Here is a 13,776-nt window from a genome sequence, read left to right on the forward strand (position 1 = left end):
GTACCTAGAGCCATCCAATTTTGAATAACCTAATTCTCCTCTGAACAGAGGCACCGGGAAACCATACTTTGGAATTTGAAATTTGTTTAATTATTGATTTCATATTTTGTAACACTTCAAAGAATTGTTGGTTAACAAACTCGACGATTTTAAAGCGAGCAATGGTAAAACTGTACGAGAGGAGAAAAAAAAAAAAAAAAAAAACATTTTTATCTCCAGCGCGCGAGACTGTATCGGGAATTCTAATGATATACTCTTTTTTTAAATTATTTTGCGATATTGTTGCTGAATTGAATTTTTATGTTTTAAGTGCAAAGAACATTTAGCAAATAAAACTAACACACATAAGATTAAAAAATGTCCCTTTGGGCGTACAGTAAAATGTGAAAGCTTTAAGATTTTTTTTTCTTTTTTTTTCAAGAATATTGAAATAAAATCAAACAGTAAAACAATAATGACATGACATAGCCTGTCGCGAAAATTTTCTGAAATGCGATAAATAAATACCAACACAATTACTATGTTCAAGTTCTGTCAGTGCTTTAAAGTTTTGCTAAGTTCGGGAAAAACTCATCCTAGAGAAATATGAAAGCAACTCAAGTACACTCATGGTCCATAAATTTAGACAATTCGGAGTCACGCGGAAATCGAACTCTAAAATAAAAATATCACCTGTAAAATCACTACACATATCTTCAAAAATCATATACAAATTTCAGGAAGTAACCAGATGACACCGATGGTACGTCACAATGACGAGAGTGTAAGAGAGTGATATATAAGGAATACAGGCAAAGAAGTAAAATTGTTCGCAGGCGCTTTATAAGCATTTTAGTGCAATAACCAAATAGTCATGACACAAAGTACGCATTTGGATGATTTTTTACGTGGTAGAATTTATCGGCCGTCTGGAATGTGGGCGTACCCAACTGGAAGTATCCGATGAACTTGGAATTGCCCAGAGTGTCAGGCTTTGGCAACGATTCCAAGATGATGGTAATGTGAGTAGACGTTACAGCGCAGGTCGCCCCAGAGTTGCAACGCCAAATGAGGACCAGTAGTTGGAAAGTTACTGCCAAAAGAAACAGGCGGAGCACAGCCTCAGACCTATCTCGTCAGCTCACTTCAGCCACTGGTACGTAAATTTCAAGGCAGACAGTGTACAGACGCTTAGGGCAGATTGGTCTGTATGCTCGTAGACCTGTCAGATGCGTTCCACTTACTGCAACTCACTGTCGCCTGCGGTTAGCCTGGAGTAGAGAACATGCATTGTGGACACCGCAACAGTGGGCTTGTGTGATGCTTTCCGACGAGTCCAGGTTTAGCTTGCAGTCTGATTCTCGCCGGACTTTCATATAGAGAGCTCCAGGTACCCGTTACCACCAAGAAAACACCATTGAACGACAATGTTACGGTGGTGCAGGAGTGCTCGTTTGGTGTGGAATTATTCTGGGTTCCAGAACTGACCTGCATGTTCAAATTGGAACCATGACAAGCCAAATCTATCGGGACGTCATTCTGGAACAACATGTACGTTTGTTTCGGGGCGCCATGGGCGCACTATTTGTGTTTATGGATGACAACGCCCGTCCTCACCGTGCAAACATCGTAAGCGAATGCCTTCAATCGGAGGATATCACCCGTATGGACTCGCCAGCATTCTCACCGGACTTGAATCCAGTAGAGCACGTGTGGGACATGCTTGGCCGACGAGTTGCAGTTCGTCAACCTCCTCCTACATGTCTACCGGAACTTCGGAGAGCATTGCTTTTTGAGTGGTGTAATATCCCCCAAGATCAGATCGATAATTTTATACTCAGCATGCCTAGGCTTTGTACGGACTGTATTGCATCGTCTGGGAGACATACAATGTATTAACAATTATACCAACCATGTAATATTGTTTTTTTTGTAAATGTTTTTTTTTTTTTTTTAAATTTGCTCCAGGGAGAAATAATCGCTATTTTTTTTAATAATATCAAACATATAGCATCTTTTTTTGCTATTTACCTTTTGTTTAATAAATAAGCTTTACAAATAAGTCAAATTTGTTTTGCTTCTAACACTTCCTTTGCCTGATTTTGCATTATCCTTAATTTATGGACATGAGTGTAGATTCGTCAAAATTACTCGTATTAACGAACAACTAGCAACGCTTGTTTTGTCAACGCTTGTTTGTTTTTTAAGACATTTTAATCTTACTTTTGACAGTTTTTTTATGCTTCTCGCGCGACCGACAGAGATTCTCTTAGCAGTATCCTTATGAAAAATGGCAAACTAAAATAAACTAAACTAAAATAACTAAATGAATAACTAAAATAAATAACCAAATAATAATACTATAAAATAAATAACTAAAATAAAACAATTAAAATAAAAATTAAAAAATCTGAACGCTTTCACATTTTATATTAACTCTTTCGCATCGAAGTCGCCTGTAACGCCCGTTCATTCAGGCAACGGCAAACCGCCCCAACGCCTCTTTTATTTCCTACCTAGTTCTTTCCCCTCCACGTTAGTGTATGGCTCATTGGTTTCGCGAGTTGTTAAAAGACATGTCAATCATTCTTTTGAAGCAAATAAAGGAGAAATACGGAAAGCTATTGACTTAATAGGTGTAATCCGGCCCTAAGGTGAGACTGCACACAATGGATGAAACCGCAGGGGGAAAGGAAAACTATTCCAAGACAAATTCGTAAATACAGGCGTTTTCGATGTTTGTTGAAAACAGATTTGGTCGTCTCTCGATGCGAAAGAGTTAAATAATAAAATAAATAGATAATAAAACAGATTCCAAATTCCGGCTTCCAGATGGCCATGTTCAGTTGAAGGACTACGCCGCTCAAAATTTGATAGCTCTAGGTACGTTGTTTTATCACAATGCGAGAAACATTCATCCATTCATGCAGATTCTTCATTATTTAGTTTCTTTAAATATAATACATGACGATAATATTTGGTGGCAACAGTTTGAAAAACAAACCAACGCAAAATGCACTTTCGAGACTACCACTTTGTGCTAAAAAAATTGAAAGCTTTCAGATTATATATTACGCCCAAAGGGGCTTTTTTTAATGTTTTGCGTGTTACCTTTATGTATTAAATTTCATGCTCTTGGCACTTAAGCCTCATAAAATTTAATTCAACAGCAATATTACAAAATATTTAAAAACAGCCTACCTTTAGTATTTCCGATACACAGTCTCGCGCTCTGCAGATTTTTTTTTTTTTTTTTTCGTTTAATGTTGCCAATTACTCGCTTTGAAATCGTTGAGTTTGATTTCCGTTAAAGTTTTTACAAAATTTGAAAGAGATGATAAAACAAATTCGAAATTCAATATTCGGGCTTCTAAGTGATCTTGTTCGGGTGGAGGACTACGTTATTCAAAATTTATTGGCTCTAGGTACCCCTTTTGTTTCCCCACGATGTGAGGAACATTCATGCATATTCTTCATTATTTAGTTTCTTTAAATTATTAGAAGGCGAAAATATTTGGTGGCAACAGTTTGAAAAATGAAACGACGCAAAATGCCGTTTTGAGACTAATAGCCCGTAGGGTTAAACGCCCTTTTGGGCTAAAAGTAAAACACAGCAAAAGAAAATAATTATTTGAAAAGAATTATGAAAGCAGCCGGATATCTAATTGGCAAGGATAAATCTTCACGGGTCGTCGTTGCGTACAGAAACTAATTTTGCAAAGACGCTTTCGTTTTGTGAAAAGCAATTGCAATTATTTATTAACAGTTTTCGCCGCTAGAAACATTCAAAAGAAAAATTATGATTTTTTTTTAAAAAAAAAACTAATTTCCCAGATCGTAGCGGATTGACAACAGTTCATAGAATGCAAACCTCCTCTCAAAGTATCCAATCGCATGACAACTCTTTCACAATGCGTAACAAGGATGACGACAATGCTGATAACAATGACTTGCTAAGGGCCGGATTGGCTATTTAATCATGACAAGTAACAGAAGGGCAATTTGTCCAAGCTTTCATCCTACTTTTGGTTGACAGCTCTCCAGGCCGATTTACTAGAAACAATGAAAGACATGAGTTATGCAGCTATTACCAATCAAGAGATACCAATTGCCGCAGCTGCTGAGAGTGCGTAAAGCTGCGAAAAGTTTAGAAATCATCGCGGTTCTGCTCTCGACGACTGAATGTACTGACCTCAAAGGGGTTTCGTTGCTTTTCCTGTTACCTATAGTAACTTCGGGTAAATTTTCTTTCAAAAAGTCCTCCATCAAGACTTCTCCTCATGCAAATAGCTCTAATGTGCATTGACATGATAAATCAATCCAATCAGAGACCCTCAAAACTTATTCGAAATAAAAAAACAATCCACATATTGCACAGACTTAACATATCAAATGGATTTCACCTTTTAAGTAGGAAGGCGGATTAAATGTGATCGATAAAATAGGTATTTTAGTTCAGTGAACTTCTTAAGTAAACTTCAGAAGAATTGGTAATGCAGTTCAGAATGACATTCTACGCTAGCAGCATGTAATAACTTGAACAAAATACAACTGAAAAATACTTATTAATTTCAAATGCTACGAATTCGTTGCTTTATAGCGTACTACAATTATTACTTCCTTGTACGAAGTAAAAGAAGTATTTTAATCGAAAAAAAAAAATCAAATCTGAAAGCTTTCAGATTTTATATTACGCCCAAAGGGCCGATTTTTTAACTTTTTGTGTGCTATCTTTATTTATTAAATATCATGTTCTTCGCTCTTAAACCATAAAATTCAATTTAACAGCAATATCGCAAAATAATTTTAAAATGAGCATATCTTTACAATTTCCGATACACAAGTTTCGCCCGTTGGAGTTTTTTTTTTTTTTTTTTTTTTTTCCCGTACAGTATTGCCATTGCTCGCTTTGAAATCCTTGAGTTTGTTAATCAAAAATTCGTTAAAGTGTTACAAAATATGAAACCGATAATAAAACAGATTTCAAATTCCAAATTTGGGCTTCCCGGATGCCAATATTCGGTGGAAGATTACGTTACTCAAAATTTGACGACTCAAGATACCATTGTTTTACCACAATGAGAGAAACGTATATACATTTTTGCAGATTCTTCATTATTTAATTTCTTTAAATATAACACAGGGCTCTAATATTTGGTGGCAACAATTTGAAAAGTGAACCAACATTTATAGTGAACCAACGCAAAATGCCCAAACGAAATGAATAGCCTTTCTGGGTTAACGCCGTTTGGGCTAAAAATTTCAGGTATCGTGATTCAACCGCTCTCGATTCCATTTGAACTATGTTTTTGAGTTACATCTATACGTGTGGACAGAATAAAGGACTCTTTTTCGCAAAACTTGTGAAATGGATTCAGAAGAGATTTTTTCGTGACATCTGTACGTACGTATGTATGTACCTCGCATAACTCAAAAACGAGTAATCTCAGGATGTTGACATTTTGTATATCGGACTGCTACACCATGTGGATGTGCACCACCATTTTTGGTTGCAATCAAAGTAGAGTACCAAAGAACTCATTCTGAATTAAGCATTTTCGCTAACACAAATTTTGAGTGAAAAGCAATTTATGTAGTAAAATTGATAAAACACTTGAGTAATTGCCCCCTGACACCCTCGTTTTTATGCATGTTAATTCAAAACCGTTTGTATTAAAAATTCAACATTGATAATCTTAAGTGGAATAATGAAATAGAACTCAAAGTAATTGAAATAAACATTAGAAAATTAAGAAACATAATGATATCTTTTCAAAAACAAATCAAATAATAAAAATGGAAATATTAATATATATATATAATAAGAAAAAAGTGAATGTATATTAAGATATAAAAGGCCAGAAAAAGTATTAATTAACTTCGTTCTTTCTAGTGGGATGTGGGCAAAGTGTTTTAATATCATCAACATTTCTTTAGTAAATAAATTATTATTACCTTACTTTGCAGCTATTGCACAAGTATTAGAATAAATTGTTTTCGAAGTAAGTGAATTTTAAGATTTTATATATATGTGATGTACCAGCTTTTGTCAGGAATAAATAGATTGTTGAAGAATCATAAATGTAGTAGTAGCTTAAATTATCAGACGATAAGTTTAAAAAACATGATCCATTTATTATTGGTCAGGAGAAAGAGCAGTTACAAAATCAGATATCCGGAGTAAATAAAAAAGAACTACTAATAACATTTTGTATGAAGTTTACTGCAGCGTGACATTTAAGAAGAAACCGCCGATATTCCTTTGCGAGTCCTTTTATAGCCTCTGGAAAGGCGGAGCTTCCAAGAAATGACGTCAGCCTCGTCAGGCATTTCAGTTTGCTTTAAATATTTCCAGAACATTCTATAACTGTACGTGTAGAAAAGGCGGGAAAAACAACTTGACGACGGGGCTGTGGATTTAATTCCACGTACTTTCAAATAAGAGAACGTCGCCATTAAAAAATGAAAAGAACATACAGTTAGAATTTTAAGTGTATTATGAAATTATTATTAGAATTATATTATTACAAATTACTTGATTATGGAATTTATTATTACAAATATATATATATATATGTTACCCGGCTCGGTGAACTAAGTTTTTTATTCATATATGTTGATAAATTGTGCATTTTTTGCTTTAAAAGTGATAAGTTATATTGTTCCTATGTTACGGTTAAGTTTTTTATGCCTTTAACTTATCTGCATGCAATAGTTGTAGAATTGTCAGCAATTTAACAGTTGTTTAAGTTCCACTAAGCCCAACGACGTCGCCATTTGTTTACATTTGAAACTTAGTAGCATAATTAATTAAGTCTTCTGTACAAACACCAGTGTCTTTTCGCCGAGTGGAGCCAAAAGTGTTGTGCACCGAAAAATCTGTCTTTCTGCCTAATAATAAATTAGCCAACAATATTTTTCATTATTGACAGGGCAAACACTAGATTTGCTACTAATATTAAAAGCACTTTTCAAAAGAACACAGCCATATCGCTCACGCTGCATATGTTATGCTGATTTATAATAAATAACTTGGTTTTCTTTAGCTACTTCTGCTTACTGAAAATCTTATAGCGTGATAAAAGGAGGGGGGAGATTATTTATTGTTCTTTATCTTGGATTTTAGGCTGAACTGGGTGATAAGCATCAATAAAATTATTCGGATTTCAGTATCGCTAAGAAATACGGTGTCTTATGGAGGAGGAGGCGTCCAAATGTCGGAAAAGGAAAACTATAAAACTAGGAATTTTATCATTACATGGGGTTGCAATTTTTCGCTTCTTTTTACTACTATGTAAGACCAATCTTCACACGTGCCAAAATATGGTTTATCCTTGAATCCAACCCGGGATTCGAAGAAAACAGTTATAATTTCTAATATAAATTTAACCTAATATAAATTTCTAATGGTCTACCTAATATAAATTTCAGCTTATTTTTGATCATGGTTGGTGACTTTTAGTTATGAGCAAATATATGGGATAGTAATCCTAAAACTAATAAAGTCTCATTCTAATTATTTCCGATAAAAAATAAAACATAAAATAAAAATTTGCAATCTAAAGACATCAGCTAACAGTCCACCCCTTACCATGAACCATGAACCCCTTACCATGAATTTTTGAATGGCTAATGCCATTCAAAAATTAAAGAAAAAAAAATTCAAAACACAAAATTAGCAAAGCAATAATTTTGTGTTTGTCGCAGATTTAGTGAAGATCTTCATCGATTTCGAGGGCAAACAAGTAAGGTTTCTCTTCATCAGGAACAAGTCTGCAGTCTTACAGATTATATTACTTTATAATTTATTTTGTCGTGTTTCTCTTCTGTTTTCAATTAAAAAACCACATTAGAAGCACAAAAAAATATAAAACATACAAAAATTTTATACGTTTTATTAATTATTTACAATAAAGCTGGAAATGTTCCTAAACTAAATTATAAAATAAATACATTTTAATCAACATCGTTTAGATATACAGTACAAAGTCCGTAATCCGGACTCGTCGGGACTTCGGCGATTCCGGATTAGGGTTTTTTCCGCATTATAGATCATCAGTTTAAATCTGGTAAGATGGTATGCAGAAATGATACAATTAAAAATATGAAACCGTAATTTATGAAATAAAGAGCAATTATGATCTAAAGGGTATGAAAATTTACAAAAAGAGGCTTAATAGTTATTTGTTTACTTTATTAAACATTTCTTTCAATGTCAATTGTTTAAGTTGCTTCATTTCTTGTGCTAATACTTTCTCTCTAATTCTCTCTTCTATAAGCAGTCTCTCTCTATAAACAGTATCTCTTTTCTTTACGCGAATGCGTATCGAACGCGGGCATTAAACGCGCATGCGTAAACGTACTGTGTGCATGCGTAATCGTAAAATGCGTTTACGCATGCGCATAAAGTTTGTAGCTTTGAGGTCCGGATTATAGATCATTCCGGATTATGGACGTCCGGATTAAAGACTTTGTACTGTACTATATTTATTCGCGTATTCTCCCGTTGCTTATTTTTAACTTATTACGTGCTCCGCCCTTAGGCACTACACGGAAAAGGAGGAATGCCCCATGGAGGTATTTTAAAGGGAAACTGGCTAGCATTCACGTGGGCCGAACTACCAGTGTTTAGCGGGTTCGACCGCTGGTGGTGCCCCTTCCTTTTTGGCACAATTTTCTGAAAAATATGTAAGTAATTATCCTAATTTCTACTTCCTCATTCAAAGTATGCTCTCCTAAACTGTAAAATGAATTTGTTCATGCAATCGCTGTTTTCGTCTAATTAATTAATTGTCTCGCAGAATTCTGATGCCTGAGCTCTGATTGAAAACACAATAACAGTGGAGAAGCTCATCAAGGAAACATATCTGATGTTCTTGATAGATCTGGGTATCATTCACTGCATGTAGGAAAACAGACTGAAGGTGACGAAGACGATGACAGCAGTCGCGATGACGACAACTTTCAAGTAGTAGCAGTCAACACAGAAAACATTTCCAGCATAATCAGGTTAGCAGTGGATTAGCAGTACACAACAATATGATTGGTCGAGATACAGGGAAAGAAATGAAGATATCGTATTAGATAGTGTAATATTAACATTACTATATATTCTTATTCGAATATAGGTCTGTAGTAAATAAATAATTATTGTGAAAGTTAGCGGTAGTTTATTCAGGAATACTTTTCGTTTGATTTGTTTTTACTGTAACCGCCTACTTCGGAAATTATTCTCATAATTTACCCCTCCCGATTTTCGTACGATAAAATGAACAAATAAATAAATTGAAAGGTTTCAGATTTTAATGGTCGCCGAAAAGGGTTTGTTTAGGTTTTTTATGCTCTCACTCAACTCGTAGTCTACCCATTCTGCTCTTATACCCAACTACTGCTAGCCTATTTCTTTTTGCCTTTTTGACTTCATTATTAAGCATAATCACAAAAATTTTTAAAATAGCATAGCACTATACGTTTAGATTTCAAAGCTAGCAATGGCAACGCTGTACACTAAAAATATTTTATCTCCAGCGCGCAAGACTGCGTATCGGAAATTCTAAAGATATGCTTATTTAAAAATTATTTTGCGATATTGCTCTTGAACTAATTTTATGGTTTGAGTGCGAAGAACATGATATTTAATAAATAAATGTAACACACAAAATATTAAAAAAAAAAAAAAAAAAAAAAAAAAAAAAAAAAAAAAACGCCCCTTTAGACTTAATTTAAAATCCGAAACCTTTCAGATTTTTTTTTTTTTTTAATTCCTCTTCAGTCTTTCCTGTGTTCAACATTTTCTTACTAAGATGGCTTTACAACCCCCCCCCTTTATTTTTTTCCCTTTCATTATCATCGTTTTGCGTGTTTACTATTACTGTTTAAATATCACTTTGTTGGCTCTTACACCATATAAAACTCGATTCAACAACAGAGTCACAAAATATTTAAAAACACTTCAAGAATTTCCGACAGAAACTCTCGTGCGCTGGAGATAAAAATGTTTTATTCCGTAGAGTGTTGCCACTGCTCGCTTTGAAATCTGAGTTTCTTAATCAAAAATTCGTTAAAGTTTTTTCAAAATATTAAATACATAATAAAACAAATTCGAAATTCAAATTCGGGGTTCTAGGCGGCCATGTTCAAATACAAGACTACATTATTGAAAATTCGATGGCTCTAGGTTCCGTTGTTTTTCACAGTGCGAGAAACATACATACATCTCCGCAGATTCTTCATTATTTAATTTCTTTAAATATAATACAGGGCGATAATATTTGGTGGCAACAATTTCAAAAGTGATACGCCGTTTATAGAGATTCAACACAAAATGCTGTTTCGAGACTGGATCTCTGCATATGTGGCGAAAGGGGTGACCCTTATCATTACATTTTTGACTGTAATCTAACAGACGGCAAACATCTGATTAAGCCTAACAACAAACTTATACCATTTAAGAAATACGCAATAAAGAACAGACGCCTTAGGACAAAAATCAGAGACATTCTTATACATATCCAAAGACTCGGACTGGATATTTGTTATAGCTAATGCTTATTCATCTCCATATGTTACTAAAATATATTTGTCTATTTTTTTTTATTATTATTATTATTTTAATGTTCCAACAATTGCATTTTCCTACTCAATGCTGATGGACGGGATCTCCAAAGACTTGTTTATTACACCTTCCGCCTTAGAACAAGACATTTGTTCATACATTTAGACTTTTGGAAGCATCAGTTGTTGAACTTTTCAAGGAGAGTCTTTTCTCAGTATGATTTGTGTACACTATTAATACCAGAAGTCAATTATCTCAGAAAGTCCTCTCAAATGGTTGATGGTAAAAAAAGGAGGGGCGGGAGAACCTCGGACCCCCCTCCCCGGGTGTTCTGCCTCAAAATTGGGGTGGAAAGTTTAACAGTTAGCTGGGTTCAGCAATACCTCAATTACCTGTGGTACTACGGAGGTGCTGGCCTAGCTTCTACCTGTACCTGTTCCGGACTAACGTCCCTTTTGGGCTAATAAAAGAACTTGGATTGGGGGGGAGGAGAATTCAACATCAGATACAGAAAAGTATCTAAATTTACGCATTCTCATTCATATCTAGACAATGCTTGACTGAATTTACACAACCATAAATGAACTGCGAGTTGTATTATGAAAATAAAATTTACAGATCACTGAATGCAATATTTTCGAAGCGGTGAGGCCCGGGGGGGGGAATCGAAAAATTCTCTAGAGTTAGAATCTAAGTCTTTTGCTATGACAGACATTTGTATTTGTGACAAATATCACGGAGGTTATGAAACATCAATCACCAATCACGACGATGAAGCTGATTTGTAGTTACCGTTTGATAATACCATTCCATCCAAACGGAGCAGAAAAGTGGAGGCCTGGAATGCCCCCGAAGGGAGAGGGAACGTTTTCTACAGGGGCAACTTTGATAAATAGTTCGGGTGTGTCTGGCAATTCGCTAGTTATCTCCATTTCAGAAGCACGTAGCACAGACAGGGAAAGAGCCCCTTTTCGAACGGATGAAAATGGATGGAGAGAGGCCCCCGTCGTAGTAAACAAACTGGAGGTGGACTGCCAGTTTTCATCTAGATTTTTTCGCAAATGACAGGGTGAAAAATTAAGTATCCAACAGCAAATATAAATTTCACTGTCACTTAAACCTTTGTTTACATCACTATATTCTGACGGGTAACACAAAAACTGGAATTCATATCTATTTCTTTGAAGATACAGCATCTCTTATTCTTTGGCAACACAAACTAACGAGCTCTAGACAGACTGTAGACAGGAATTATCCTCGGGTCTTAGAATACAGACAATGTCAGAAGAAGGGTGTAAAATGACCTTTATTCAATCACAACGAGATTCACAGACGACCCCCCTTTGCTTTACATAATCCAACACTTCTGGCTTAACTTAAAATAGTAATGTTTAAAATTATTTATTTAAAATAAAACGTAATTAAAATAGGCTAATGGCTCATAGGATAATGGCAGGAAGGCTCTGGCTCGTAGAAGTCGGCGGCACAAGCCAAATGGCTAGAAGCACTCAACGCCACAGAATCAAATCGTTCGTACACCAAAGTAACAACGTGGCCTTAAGGGGGCTCATAAACCTTAAACCCCTCATGATCTTCGAATATGTGACTGTTGCCAGAATTGGGATATATTATTTATTTTAAAAGCAATTACTTCCAATCTTTTACAGCTGACTACATAATATAGCTGCTTTGGGAACTAGTAACCATAAATTTTCTGTTGCCACAAATATTTTTGTAATTTAGTCCGCTTTGTGACGAAATATTTCGCCATGTTTCCACCTTGCGCGTATGATATTTTAAAAATGGCTGATGGTACATACTTGAAATGGGATGGAATTCTTTATATGGGCACTATTTTCTAACTGAACCAAAGATCTGATAAATATTTTAATATTGACAAATTTTATGGACGAAAACATTACAAATTTTTTTTAATAAAATATATTTTATAAACTCAACTCCAAATAAAATAAAAATTTAACATGAAATTTTTAGAATTTTAGATTCACAGTAGTTTCCAAATGTTATAAAAGCTATATATTAAATATGGAATTAAATTATGCAGCAGAATATTTTAAACTGTGCGCGCAAGATGGAAACATGACGAAAAATGTTGTCACAAAGCGGATTAAATTATAAAAATATTTGCGGCAACACAAACTTTCTGATGACTATTTCAGAAAGCAGCTATATTATGTAGTCAGCTGTAAAAAGTTGGAAGTAATTGCTTTTAAAATAAATAAGTTATCCCAATTCTTGCAACAGTCACCTATTCGAAGATCTTATGGGTTTTAAAGTGTATGAGTCCCCTTAAAGAAGACTTAATACTCTATAAAATCAACTTCGGAAACCTTCGTTTAAATAGGACTTCCTTTTCCCCTTAATTGGAATATAAGCGCGCTAGCTGATCTACATTCTGGTAGGAAAGCGTATATGAAAAGAAGAGCGGCAGAAAAGTTGCTTTAACTAAAAATTAACAGTTAGTCAAAAGAAACAAATAAATCCTCACAAAGATATTGCGCAAAAATCCGAATTTTTGTTAAAATTTATTTTGAAAGACCACCGAATTCTTTTCTGCTGGACAACATAGATTTTCTTACGTTCGGTTTATGTCACTTTTAGTTATAGTTTTGAAATCTGATGACAGTTCCTTAGCCACAGTTTTGAAATCTCAGTATCACTTAATTATGTCGAATACTATCGTAAGTATGTTGCAGCTATAGAAATTGGATATTAATTACTACTGTTCTTCGGGACATAGATAGTTTTTCGGTAGATAAATTTTATTTATTAGTTATACTTGTGTAATCTTTTTTAAACCACATCAGTTAACGCAATTCTATAAAATTAAAATAAATAAATGTAAGTTTAATAAGTTGAAGATAAATTAATGGGTTGAAGAAAAATCATACTTTTTAATTTCTCACAAAAATCACTTATTTCACATACGCTTAAATCTCGACATAAATTCGAATACAATAAAAAAAAAAATTCAGTATGCTCATGAGTACTGCGCAAGATTACTTCTTCACTTCACTTTAAACTAGTTAGTAACTAGTATTCATTTTTTGGAAGAGCCACGTAAATTTATAAAATAGTCAGTTTTAATTAATAAAAAAAAAAAAAAAAATCTGATGTGTACACCACATGACTTCCTTGTACGGAATATTAAATTATACGCATTTTTTCTTGCATTTCATTTAAACTTATTGAACTGAATTAAATCTACTTCGCCGACAGCG

General features: G+C 34.4%; 1 protein-coding gene and 1 long non-coding RNA gene across 4 annotated transcripts in view; one reads left to right on the forward strand and one right to left on the reverse strand.

The window, feature by feature from the left end:
- LOC118190326 (uncharacterized) overlaps positions 1-9,137 on the forward strand; it is a 51,642-nt gene extending 42,505 nt beyond the window's left edge. For both annotated transcript variants that reach the window (XR_004758416.2, XR_004758417.2), the window contains exons 2-3: positions 8,523-8,667; positions 8,781-9,137. This is a non-coding gene — a long non-coding RNA (uncharacterized LOC118190326). The remainder of the gene's footprint in view (positions 1-8,522; positions 8,668-8,780) is intronic.
- LOC118187859 (semaphorin-5B-like) overlaps positions 1-13,776 on the reverse strand; it is a 317,610-nt gene that overhangs the window by 175,679 nt on the left and 128,155 nt on the right. The gene's annotated exons all lie outside the window — the stretch shown is intronic.

The sequence above is a fragment of the Stegodyphus dumicola genome, chromosome 12 (genome assembly GCF_044657685.1).
Source record: "Stegodyphus dumicola isolate Sdum_Otavi_A_Nest chromosome 12, ASM4465768v1".
Taxonomy (NCBI): Eukaryota; Metazoa; Arthropoda; class Arachnida; order Araneae; family Eresidae; genus Stegodyphus; species Stegodyphus dumicola.